Below are 13,503 nucleotides of genomic sequence, written 5' to 3'. Positions count from 1 at the left end.
GGCTTTGCTAAAGTTGTTGCAACATTCTCAGTGTAAAAGACAGAACCAAAAATCTAATTAATCATGTTCTCATAACACAGAAGGCAGAAACTCTATAAATTTAATTCCCAACAGTCACTCGTTCAAAATAAAACGCAATCTGCCTATTGTTCATGTACCAGTGATAAGGACAGAGAGGCTAGCTCAATGCAGGTAGGTTTATAAATGGTTAAATTCAAAGAATATCATGGGGAAAAAACTTTACACTTTTGGAAAATGGAAAATTAAGTATTGAGGAGTTTATAAATGAGTTATTTTATACTTGATTACTCAGTTAAAGAAACTCTAATGGCTAAACATGATATTTCTTTGTTAGACTTGTGTGAATTTGACTGACCTCATTTGTTGTTTGTATAAGGAACTTAAAGATTTTACTTATAAATATTTTACTCAAGTTGATAAGTAAATCATTACTTTTTTATCACTGTGCGAGTGATATCATTGTGTATGTAAATTTAATATTTGCTTTTGTCTCTTTCAATAATATAGATAAGACATTACAAGTACCAATATATGTAAATCCAAGTGCATATAGATCACATAACATAATAAGTCTAGAAAAAATAAAAATCAGACCACCACCCACGTTCAAATTTTCTTGCATCAACAGACGCACACATGCACGATGCATACGTAAATATAAGACAGAAGCCTATATCTCTCAGGAGCACTTATATTTCTTCTTCCAGTTTTCATTTTAATGAAGTCAATTTATAACCCTAAGATATGCAAATTTACAAATTATAGTCTGCTGATTCCACTTGTTTTCATGACTTGTCTTGCGGTGAAGTGATTTGTCATTTGGCAAAGGTCAGTCAAACATGGGTTATAAGCACTAAAGCAAACCAATGAAGAAGAGTGATAAAATGAATTTTATAAAGCCTATTTTATGTCTCAGTAAATGCTAGGGATGACATATACAAAAAGCGGTACTATAATAATTTTCATTTGTTAACTTATAAGAAACATGTCAGTGATAAAATCAATTTTCTTTAATGAAGCACTGAACATGATCCTTCTTTCCAATCTCCACCTTAGTGTGCCAATTTTTCACTTGCTTGATGTTTATTTTATGTATTAATTTAATTATCCTGAGTTATTAATGTTTAGAATCCAGCTGTTGTGCTTGCAGGTGATTTGCATTTGATGGTGATTCCAGTAGTTTCTTCACTAATGAATCCTATAATGTAGTGGAAATCAGAAAAATTAATTAGCTAATCTTACAAATTGCATCATAAACTATATATCACCTTGAATTAAAAAGGGAAGATACTCTAAGTTCAAGCAAAATATCTCAATGTAGGGTGCAGAGAATAAAAGATTCTCTGAAATTCAGTTTCAGAAATAAACAATGAATAGAAATACAATGGATGGTAGGGAGAGGAAAGGATTCTAGACAGAGAGGCTGGGAATTAGAGATCCTGAGGTGGGCAGACAATCCCTTCTTAGAGGATATGAAATGCAATATGGGAAGGATAGAGAGCAAAGTGGAGGGTCCTAGTAAAGTGTATCCTTGTTCTGAAATTCTCAACTCAAGTCACTTCTACTCAGCTCTCCTTCCTATGTTCCCCCTTCTCAGTCCTGGTTAAATCCCCTCTGTGTGGTTTGCTAACAATACTCTACTCAAGGCATTATTTTCTCTCTCACTCTATTGATTAAACTATTAACTCCAATATGAGACTGTGTGCATCCTTTACTCGAGGACTGAGCATTTTATTCCTGTGTCCCGGTACCTGTGCTGTATCTGGGAGACAAACAAGAATGACAAATAAATAATAAAAATCAACATACTCAATAACAATTTTGAGTATTTATTAGATATTGGTCAAAGTAAATTAAATGAGGGTAGATATGTGCCTTGTATACACATATTTTATAGCTTTTAAGGAAGTACCTAAAATGATTGTGGGTAATAAGTTAATAAATCTGTAAAGACATTCATATTAATTACACAGGAAGTGAAAAGCATTCATCTGTGTACTTTCTTGATGTGCTCTGAATCATTTGCTCAGATTTTCTGGTGTTAAATATGGGTGGTCTGCCTTTTTGAGAAAACTTGGATATGGCTGTATATTTCAAGGACCATATAAGATTCATTACCACTCTTAATTATCCATTGGAATCGTACTCATTATGTAATTGTAAATATCTTATATTAAAGAATTTCAGAATGGAAGTAAAGCCTCAGAGGCTCCTTTGCTAGTGAAGGTAGAATTTGTGAGACATAGTGACAAATTAGTGAAAAATATGATGATGGAAAAATCTATGGTTAATGGCTTTTTGAGGAAAAGTTTTAAGGGCTTCCTCCTATATCATATTTTTTCAACTTACCCACAATCTTTTGTTAATCTTTCTTTTCTTTTTATTTTGTTGAGGACGATTAGCCCTGAGCTAACTGCTGCCAATCCTCCTCTTTTTGCTGAGGAAAACTGGCCCTGAGCTAACATCCATGCCCATCTTCCTCTATTTTATATGTGGGACGCCTATGACAGCACAGCTTCCCAAGCAGTGCCATGTCCGCACCTGGGATCCGAACAGGCAAACCCTGGACCACCGAAGCGGAATGTGTGAACTTCACCACTGGACCACCAGGCCAGCCCCTAATCATTCTTAGTAATAGTGTGGGGGCCTGGAATTGGCCACCCCAAGATATGTCTTTTTGGCATGAGGATTATTTGGGGCTGATTGCTTTTAATAAACTGCAGACAGGAAAGGAGGCTCTGAGGGGTGGAACTTGCTTACCCTTTCTTAAGAATGAGTTACATTTATAAAGGAAATCTCCATCTGTAAAGATGTCTCCCTCTCTGTACCAGGAAGAAGGGATGACCCTATCTCTAGAAACTCTTAATCAATGCCAAAGGCAAGGACTTAAATCTGCATGATAATCTTATTCTTGTTTCTGGTAACCTCCTGTAACTGACTCCCCTCACCCCCAACATCCTCCTTTGTCTTTAGCTGGATGTGATATTTAAGGTGGTGGCTTCAGCCATTTTGGCAAGTTGCTCAGCTTGCCTGAGCCTCTCCCATGTATACATGTTATAAAGCTTTGTTTAATTTTCTCTTGCTATTCCATCTCATGTGAATTTAATTCCTTGTCCAACCAGACAAACCCAGAGAGGATAGAGGAAATGTCTTCCTCCCCTACAATAGTGATGTAGCAGAAAACATTTTTTGAAATATACTAAAGTCCAACTAATCAGAGAGTAAGTGGATTGCCACTATTTGAAAGTTATACACATGCCATCTTCCTTCCATGAGACATATGACAGTAATATCATTTAAAGATTGAGTTTATCTGCATATTGGCCCCTTTAATCACATATAAAGAGTGCAAACTAAGAAGAAGGAAATATTATTCTAATAAATGAGACATCTTAAGCTCAGTAAATATATGTCTAAAAATTGAAGTAACAATTGATTAATTTAGGCTTCACCTCCTTGAATTTATGCAATTTTGAGTTTGAAATATCATTTGCTGGGAATGTTATACAGTAGATTCGTAGAGGGGCAAAAAACTTCCCTTTTTTCCTTCTAGGTTCTTTAACTGGTCTAATAATTCAATTGACATAAGACAGATTAACAGGAGAAGAACAAATTTCATATATAGAGGAGGCCCAAAGATATAAGACCCAAAGACAGTCAGATGATTACTGATATGTTGTCCAGAACTAAAGAGAAGGAGTAAGGGTCTGGGGCTTCAAAGAGGAAGAAGACAATTCACAGGATGATGAGAAGAGCAAGTGTTTCGTTAACCAGTGTTTGCTGTGCCATGCAGAGAAGCCTTTCTGATCAAAAGTTATCTTTGGCATTAGATTTCTTGTGGAGCAGGCCTTCCATAAATTCTTTAAGGAAGTTGAGAAGAAGGTAAACAGAACTTCCTGAGAGTGAGTTGGGCCTTGCTTGTCTTCAACTCAAAATTATTCCCATTCCAAAGTGGTATATTTTGGGGTCGTATATTCTTTTCCCCCTCATTCATGACTAAATAGAAACTTGGAGCCAATGGCCTAAACTAAACTTCTATGTTGGGATTCTACAGGAATAGAGAAAACAAAATATCAAAATCTTTGATCTATTCTAGCTCATCTACTTCATGCCACACCCATCCCTTCCATTCTCTGCATCATTACATAACACTGTTATCACGTATCTACCGGCGACTGATGGAAAATATTATTGTCCAAATAGGATATTACCAATGACTGTGAAGTGGGTAATGTAATAAGCATGTTTCTGTATCTGAACTCCTTTTCTATGGCCATTGTACTGAAATCTCTAAAGATAACAATGACATAGTGATGGTAGATTAGGGTCACATGCCCAAATATAACAGCATGTAACACAGTGAACAGATAGATCCATGTTGGTGATACGTTGTATAACTAAGTTTGTTACAACACAGCTGTACTAAGCTGTATAACCCAGTGTATGGGAGGTTGTGTTAAAGGCAGAGGAAGAAAGTTTAACCTCTCTGCAAATTCATGTCCAGAAATATGCGCTCTGAATTAGACACCGAATGCAACACTAGATGCTGTGGTGGTTCACAAATCACTCTTCCTGATTAGAGCTCAGCCCCCTGTAAAGGAGGGCTGCACACCACAGTATGTCTAAGTTTTTTCCAGGTGCCACAATCCATCTCTATATATCTGGGGTTCTAATGCTGTGTAAACTGTCCCTATTATTGCAGATATTTACAAGCCAACAAGCAAAACAAAACAAAGAGTGGCTCCACCTTCATACAAAGAATTGAATTGTATCACTAGGCTGATTTGACCTCAGCGGCAATAATGATATCAACTAGAGTGTGAATTGTGGCATTTCAAATACTTTTAATCACAGCTCTATTAACTGGCCTCATATTCTGCATTCAGACTTTAGCATACACTTCACAGATATGGTTATGCACTTTATTAGGATTCAGGAAAATAAAAATTAAAATCACAGTATAGTACTATAACTCACCTAAAGAGTAGATAAAATGAAAAAGATTCACAATATTAATATCGAGTACTTGTGTGGATGTGGAACAACTACAGCTCTCACACGTAGACAGTAAAAGTAAGAACTGATGTTCAACTTTGGAAAACTGTACGGCAGTATCTATCACAGCTGGCCCTAAAATTCCATTTCTAGTTTTATATCCAATAGAAATGAGTGAGTATGTACACCCAAAGCTTCTCCAAAAAATGATCAATGTAGCATTATTTGGAATTTGACAAATAATCTATAGTATGTTTGTTCATTGGGACACTTCACAGCAAAGAGAAAGAATGAAGTATCATCCCATGCAACAGCATGGAGGACTCTCATATATATACACTATTGAGTGGAAGAATCTAGATGTTAAAGGATAAAAACCTAATGATTTCCATTCTATACAGTTTTTATAAAACTATCCTATAAGGCATCAATTTTTGTTAGGGCCCACAGACAGTCTCTGAAATTCTCATTTTATTCTGTTTTATGGTCAGATGGTCAGGGTTGGAATACAAGACTTTTAATTTTCAAAAGCTCACCTGTTTAAAAAAATATATGTATATGGTTTATATATATACATATATAAAACTTAAGAGGTTTTCTAAAAACAAAAGTGATTTCCTCTCACATAGTAGACAACTGCAGGATTTTATTATTAATTTTTAAATCTTGAGCAGTTTCTTGTACACAATATGTTTTCAAGATATTCTTGTAAAATTAATAAAGCACACAATATTCACAGACTATTTCATTAAATGATTATCCTTTATGTTACTGAAAAGTACAACCTTGCTTATAGAACAGAAGTGTTTTTAGTAACCCATAGGCACTGCTTTTCTTATTTCCTGAAACAGGGGGACTTAATGAACCTGGTTTTCCTTGATAGCATTTATCACACACTGAATTCACATGATAACGGCCCATGCCTCAGGGCCAGACAACCATTTTCTCAAAGAAGTTTATACGTAGTCAGTTGCCTACGTGCTTACTTGTGATGTTTAGGGGCATCACTGACACCAGAAAAGCCATGTAGATTTAGATTTTTTTTCTCACTTGTTTTTCTCTGAGGCCTTAAATCCTACGTTAAGTCATTTCCCTCCATAGCTAGAGAAAGCCATTCTATGAAAACACAAATTCTTTGGGAAGTAATTTAGATTGTCCTATTTTTTTTAGCAGATATTGTTACCTATGCTTCAGATTTAACAGTGGGAGTTAAATTTCATGATCTGGAAGGGAAGCCATGTTTATAAACATGGAGTCTGAATCCCGATAAACAGAGTGTAGCCTGAGGAAACTGGCATCTGTGGAGACAGGGAAGACCTGAGGGAAAATGAGTATGAATGGGAATCAGAGGAAAGTGACCAAGGAAGCCTCCTCTTCCAAATATGCACCGGAGAACTAGAGAAAGGCAGTAGAGCTCTTAGGTATCACAAATACATCATTTTCTTGTGTTTACCTGATGGAAAATTACCAGCAATTACTTTGGTGGTTTGAAATTTGGCTCAGCAATATCTCCCACAGGAGTACATTTGGTATTTTAGTATCAGGGTCATCACACAATTATTAGCAACATATTATGAAAAAGCATTAAAAATTGTCACTAAAATCACTGTGCCAAAAATTAAAAAGATACAAATTTAAATGAATTTGCCTGAAGAGTATTCTAGCTTTATAAAAAGCAGAGACAAACTCCATAACACAAACCAGAGAAATAAGTAAACAAAAATAACTGCAAAATGTATGTTTCTGTTTAATCAGGGCAGTTTTTCAGAAGAAATGTGAAATTAATATGAAACGTATTAGAATGCATAATCTGGCACATACCTTGCACATCTTAATTTTGCTGTTTGTTTACACAAATTTTTCATTTATGGGTTTGTGGCAATTAAGACTCAAGATGTGCAGCTAATCTATGTCGTTATTGTACGTATTTTGAACATTAAGTAATGGTAGACATTTAACGAACACATAGCAACCTATGCTTGTAATTGTACAGCAATGATTCACACACATGCTAGAATATTACTCAGTAAAAAGACTATATGGAGATTATCCCTCTAAGCCGTCGGGTTCCACAAGCTCAAAGGACATCATTTTCTTTCTTTTCTGTTTTTTGTTTTTTGAGGAAGATTAGCCCTGAGCTAACATCTGCCACCAATCCTCCTCTTTTTCTGAGAAAGACTGGCCCAGAGCTAACATAAATGCCCATCTTCCTCTACCTTCTATGTGGGATGCCTAACCACAGCATGGCTTGACATGTGGTGCCATGTCCGCTACCCAGGATCCAAACCAGCGAACCTCGGGCCGCCAAAGCAGAATGTGCGAACTTAACTGCTGCACCACTGGGCTGGCCCCAATTTCTTTATTTTCTGTTTAATTCTTAGAATGGTATGTCATTTTCACTTCACACCAACTTAATGAAGTTCAAGCGCCCAGCTGACTTAAAGAAAACAGATTACATTCCAATGTGGCGAGGCTTCTGCCCTCAACCACTGAAAATGTAAATTGAATGGTCTCTCAGTTCTCTCAGAAATCTAGGAGTCTATGGGTCATTAAGCTTTGAATTTTTAAGTAGCGCTTTAACATAATACACTTCAACATTCTATGAGAGTATTTAAGGGAGCTATCTTTTAAGACAAATTTGTTTCATTGCACTGTATTCAGGAATCTATCGCAAGCAATTTCTATGAAGTCAATGTAGATAAATGTTTGAGAGACTCTAGAAGTAACCATCAACTCTGAGTTCCAATATCTGTGTCATACAATGAATTTTTTAGGGACAACTGAAGACATATGTGATAATATAAAATATATGATATGTGGTGATAATTAAATAATATAAAATATCTGACTATGGTAAAAAAGCCTAAATTCTCCTTTTTGAAAGTTAAATCATTTTATTGTTAAAGGCCATTTCTTAGAATTTATTTTATAGAAAGACTTGGCTAGGAAAAATTATGTAAGTATAATTTTACTCGTATCAAGAGTTTTTATGAAGCAAAGATTGTATATAATCCAAGCGGCCATTCACGGAGAATAGATTGAATCAGTTAATGTACATCAATAGCAAGGACTGCATTGCCTTTTTTCATAACACTCATTTAAATGTATAAAATATTGGTGCTGTCCCAGTGGTGTAGTGGTTAAGTTTGCGCACTCTACTTCAGCGGCCCAGGGTTTGCAGGTTTGGATCCTGGATGAGGACCTACGAACCACACATCAGGCCATGCAGTGGCAGCATCCCACACACAAAATGGAGGAAGATGGGCACAGATGTTAGCTCAGGGCTAATCTTCCTCAGCACAAAAATATATATATACAATATTTTTACAAAACATGTTTGTTCTGACATCATTTCTGTTTAAAAATAAAAAATCTCACAACATAGGCAGCAGAATCTAGTTATTTCTAGGCAGTGTGATTTTAGTCATTATTTTTGCTGTATTCACAAAAGTCTTTATTCTGTGACTATGTTTATTGGGAGAGTGTTTGTGCATGTGTGCCTGGGTAAGTGTGTGAGCATGAGTGGGTTAGTATTTGTTTCCTAAATTTTTTAATTATAAAAAAAAATACCCCTATAGCAAATGTTGAGCTGGAAATAAGGAATGCTCATTGACCAGAGTCATTTTACTGTTGTTAAATAAGTATAGTATTGGGCAGTAAGGTAGAGAGGAACAAAAATAACATCTAAAAAAAAGTCATAAGTTCTTTCTTAGTCACATAGCCTGTAGGAAATAACAGGTGATAAATGATATTATTATGCTTGTCACTTAATCCCCAGAGACCCAGTGTTTAACTTCCAGGGACCAGACACAGAGACGGTTATAAAATCCAGCTCAGTCAGAAGGCAATGCTGAACCCCCCTGCAGAGACAGTTGCATGCAACAAAGAAAACAGTAGTTCTGGAACAGGTACAAATATTTATTGTTGTTTTTATTATTTATATTTTAGATTTCTTTGATTCTTTTATACACTTTTGCTGAAAGCATGTTATAAAAGCAAAGGAGGGTATAAAATATTATACAACCCAATTTTAATCACTTTTATCATTCTAGTTATTTTAAATACATATATCCATAGACAGCAAACAATATAATAAAATACAATTATGGATTGTGTATGTGGTCAGTTTTTGTTTTTAATCGCACCTGTCCTTTACTATTTTTTAAAGATATTTTCTTTTTTAAGGAAAGGATTTTTTAAAAGATCTTTCTACAGAGACAGCTATTTAGATGAATTCAGACCAAGGATTTAGAGACCTGCACAGTGATCACCAGATCATTATTCAGATACTCTTTTTCTATTCTTCTTCTACATTCAACTCCACTTTTCTTATATTTTTAGAGAACAGAGGATGTCATGGCTGACATTACATACAACAGAATTGGCTTGGCTAAAACATAACAGTGGGACATAGAATTCAGGTGGCCTCCCAAGGACCACCAGCTCTTTTAAAGGAAGGCAAACTTCAGAGATGTTTAAGAAAAATAGGCATAAAAGAAAAACATAAATCAATATTACTATTTCTAGGGATTGGGATGGTGCACAGTTCAGACATGACTATTTCTGATGTCATGGGATTGTGGACACATGAAAACTTTTATCATGTGTGCTACACATCTGTTCTGCTGGTGAATAGATTTTGTAGGAGCCAGGTTAGGCCTGGCATATTCCTGTCTGTGCACTCTGCTGCATCACTCATGGAGAACTTTCTACCCCTTTCTCCAGCAACTACCACCTTCCCTGAGCCAGTGAGTCCTAAATCACATCTATCTCTACCCCTTGTTAATTTATACTGGATAGGACCTGATGGGTTAATGGGGAAGAGAGGACATTTTATATCCAGGAGTCAGCCAGATCTCTGTCTGCTCCACAGTTGTAGATGATGAGGGAAAAACAAAGAAGTATATTACTTATGTACATCTCTCACTTAACTATGACTCTCTATTACAGGATATAACAGCATTTCCGCAGTATTGAAAAAAACAACAAGAATCATGTCAGAAGATGAGGGTTATGTGGACCAATTAATTTAAGGGGTGCAGCATCATGACTGTCCTCCTTTCCTACAGCTACATCATAATTACCATCCTTAGAATGAACTCAGCTGAGGGGAGATGCAAAGCCTTCTCTACGTGAGCCTCCCACTTAACTGCTGTTGCTATATTTTACGGCACACTCCTGTTCATGTATTTCCGACCCAGCTCCAGTCACTCCATGGACACAGACAAAATGGCCTCTGTTTTCTACACAGTTGTGATCCCAATGTTAAACCCACTGATCTATAGCTTAAGGAATAAGGATGTGAAAGGTGCCCTGAAAAAAGCAATTGACACTATGTTTTGCTCTGTGTGAAACCATGTTTTCACCCAAATGTATTTGTTTAATAATTCTGAAAGCTAAAGTTCAGGTACTTTGACATAGATTCCTGTAGTGTACCAATGCATCTTTTAGATATTTCCCGCTACTTGTTTTTGTGCTTAAATTAACGGTAGGGAGCAGTCATTTCTGATCTGAATCTTCTCTCCAGGCTAAGGAAGAGTAGTAATAGTTTCATTATCCTGTTTTTCAAAGATGATCTTCTTATACTTCTCTTCTCTGCTCAAGAGTATGACTTTGTGAGATATCATGGGCAGAGAAACTTCTCCCCACATGTCAATTCAACTTGCCCTCCTAAGTTTCCATTTTTATTAAACAGGGAGTTTAGTAAATTTGCTCATCCAGAATGGAGGGTTAGAGGGTTAAAATACTTTTGTTTATATCTTTCCAAAGTACTTATATCATTCTGTAAATATTCCTTCCTAACGCTTAGATGTATGAAAGTAGTCCATAAATAAAAAAGGATAAAAAAAATCTCCTGTCCTAAGTCAAATTTTCATAAATGCAAGGCTCTGTCTTCTCTTGTTCGCCAATATTTCTACTTTGCCATTTGCAATGCTTTGCTCCAGGAAGTCATTCAAAAACATCTCTTGAATAATGAATGAAAGTCCTCTGTAAGATTGATGCAAAAAGGAGCCTTTGTAAATTCACAAATTAAAAGAGCTCCCTTTATTTAGTTATTCTTATTCTCATAGGCTCATCTTAGGCAAAATCTGTATGTGTTTCTCGTCTTTTGGCCTAACCTGAACAAGTATCAGAGACAGGGATCATTTGACGTAGAGAACTTCTTGGATTCTCTCTTCCTCATCATTCTGTCTCGATTATTATTATTAGCAGACATCCCCAGGATCAGCAGCTGTAGATTCATATTGCAACTCATGGACTTTACATCAGGTTGTGGATTTCCCTTCTTGCCCTCACTCTAGAGAACAGATGCGTTGCTATTGACAACTGTACGGAAACTGCATGAATGGAATTTGGGGGTAAAGGATTTGGACCTTCTCAAAGGCCACTGGAAAAGAGAACTCTATCTCCCCTGATGTGTTCATAGCATTATAGTGGTTCAAATAAAAAGTTTTAGAAAACCTGAAAGGCCAAATTGATACAGTTTAAGTTGTAAAGTAATAGTGATTAACAAAAATATATGTTCAATGGAAAAAAAGAAAAATAAGTAGTATTTAATTTAATATTCCATATGTAATGACTTATATTGGCTCTCTGTGCCTCTGTGAAATAAACTGAAAGTGTAATCTAAACACATTTTTAATAGCAGTCATTGCTGAGATCTGGATGTTAAATAATCCTTACTTTATTCTAATAAGTTAATTTTTTATGTTTTTCTGTTTTAAATTAACAATTACTCCAGTTATGAAAATATGTTAGAATTCAAGTTCTTAGGTCTATTCATTTTATTTTATGTTGTTTACAAGAAAGGAAATGGAAGCATTCTTTTCTGATTCCAGGAGGACAGAGTAGTGAGTTATACAAGGTTCCCATTTAAGTCCTCCTCTCTAATTTTATGTATCCTTTTAGAGAACAAAATGTGTTGAATGTTATGTACTTCAAAACGTTGTAAGAGTAAAACCAAATATTTTAAAAATATGAAATTTCCAGCAGGTTATCTTCAATGACTAGTTAAACAGAGTTTTAAGACAAAAATATTTTATTACTCAGATATTTTCTTTTATAATCTCAAATAACTTTTTTTGCTGCTTATGGGATAATTTACATATCACTACCTCTTAATCATTGTCCAAAACCCTTTTACAGTCAATATACGTTATTAAAAATGTATTAAATATGCTCATATCTATAAAAGTTAAACCTACTCATGTTATGAAAAATTGGATTCAATGGCCATCTTTTACATATATATTTGAGGAAAAAGATATATCCCTTTCTTTCTTTACCTTTTTTTTTTTAATTTGGTGAGGGAGATTTGCCCTGAGCTAACATCCATTTCCATTCCTCCTTTTTTTTCCTTTGGCTTGAGGAAGATTGGCCTTGAGCTATCATCTGTGCCAATCTTCCTCTACTTTGTATGTGAGATGCCTCCATAGCATGGCTGATGAGTGGAGTAGGTCCACACCCAGGATCTGAACCTGTGAACCTGGGCCACCGTGGTAGAGCACACAGAATGTCAACTACTCAGCCATGGGGCTGGCCCCCTTCTTTACCTTTTTAAAGACACTGACTTAATAGCCTTTATACATGATCAGGAAAGCAGGATTTTTGTTTTTGTTTTATTTTCATTATAAGAAAATGGCCAAGCTGAGAGACAGTTTAAGATAAGAACTGGTCCTTGAAGAGAGACAAGCCTGAGATTATAAGGATTTATATATATATATATATATATGTGTGTGTGTGTGTGTGTCTAAACAATCAGATATACATGATTGTTCAAGAGAGTTTCTAAGATTATACGGAGTCTACTAACTCCCCATCAGACACTAAATCCCTGGCGCTGAAGGAAAAAGATGTCATTCATGGCACTATGTCATATAAAAATTCTCCAGGTTGCATCCTTATCCCCTTGGAGCCTACTCACTCAATCTGTCAGATTCCCGTTGCAGATCGCAGCCTCAGGTCCCGGTTAGAGCTCTCTGCCCACCCAGTATGACTTCTTTGTCCTGACCCTGCCTTCACTCCTGGATAGAGCTGAGCAGAGCTTTCTTCATAGCTACCCATGCTAGCCAGACCATTTCCATGCCAGGCCAGATGCCTGAAACCATTCTACTGATCTAAGCCTCAGACCCCATATTGCCAAGAAATGAGTTTAGATAATTAATCCCAGGGTACTCCATTTTATGTTATTCTGTATGGTCCTATCCTAAGGGCCATAGCTGACATGGCACACTTAACAGCAAAGAAGTGGCATCTATGTATTGTGATGAACCCATGCACTTTGAGAACATTTCCTGCTCAGTATTTAGGATGAAGCACTTGGTGTCATTCCATTCTTCCCTATTAAAATTCCACATTAGCCAGAGCCTTACCTCACCGCTGATCTGTATAGATAAAACTCTACTTTTAAAGATAGTTTCCATTGCAGTAAATGGAACTGCTATTTTGATTTATAACCTAATGTGCATTTTCACTCTCAGAAGGCTT

At 36.0% G+C, this 13,503-nt stretch overlaps 1 protein-coding gene and 1 pseudogene across 10 annotated transcripts in view; both read left to right on the top strand.

Annotated features, from left to right (window-relative positions):
- OR5W2I (olfactory receptor family 5 subfamily W member 2I) overlaps positions 1 to 13,503 on the top strand; it is a 124,380-nt gene that overhangs the window by 24,191 nt on the left and 86,686 nt on the right. For 3 of the 10 annotated variants that reach the window (XR_011423600.1, XR_011423598.1, XR_011423599.1), the window contains 2 exons: positions 8,795 to 8,924; positions 9,967 to 11,652. The exons of the other annotated variants lie outside the window; for them this stretch is intronic. The gene's annotated coding sequence lies outside the window, so the exon portion shown is untranslated. Of the gene's footprint in view, positions 1 to 8,794; positions 8,925 to 9,966; positions 11,653 to 13,503 lie in introns of those variants that run through there. 10 annotated transcript variants of the gene reach the window in all.
- OR5W1KP (olfactory receptor family 5 subfamily W member 1K, pseudogene) lies at positions 10,021 to 10,368 on the top strand (annotated as a pseudogene).

The sequence above is a fragment of the Equus caballus genome, chromosome 12 (assembly GCF_041296265.1).
Source record: "Equus caballus isolate H_3958 breed thoroughbred chromosome 12, TB-T2T, whole genome shotgun sequence".
Lineage (NCBI taxonomy): Eukaryota > Metazoa > Chordata > Mammalia > Perissodactyla > Equidae > Equus > Equus caballus.
Note: the sequence above shows the minus strand (reverse complement) of the source record. Positions and strands in the feature narration are given on the sequence as shown.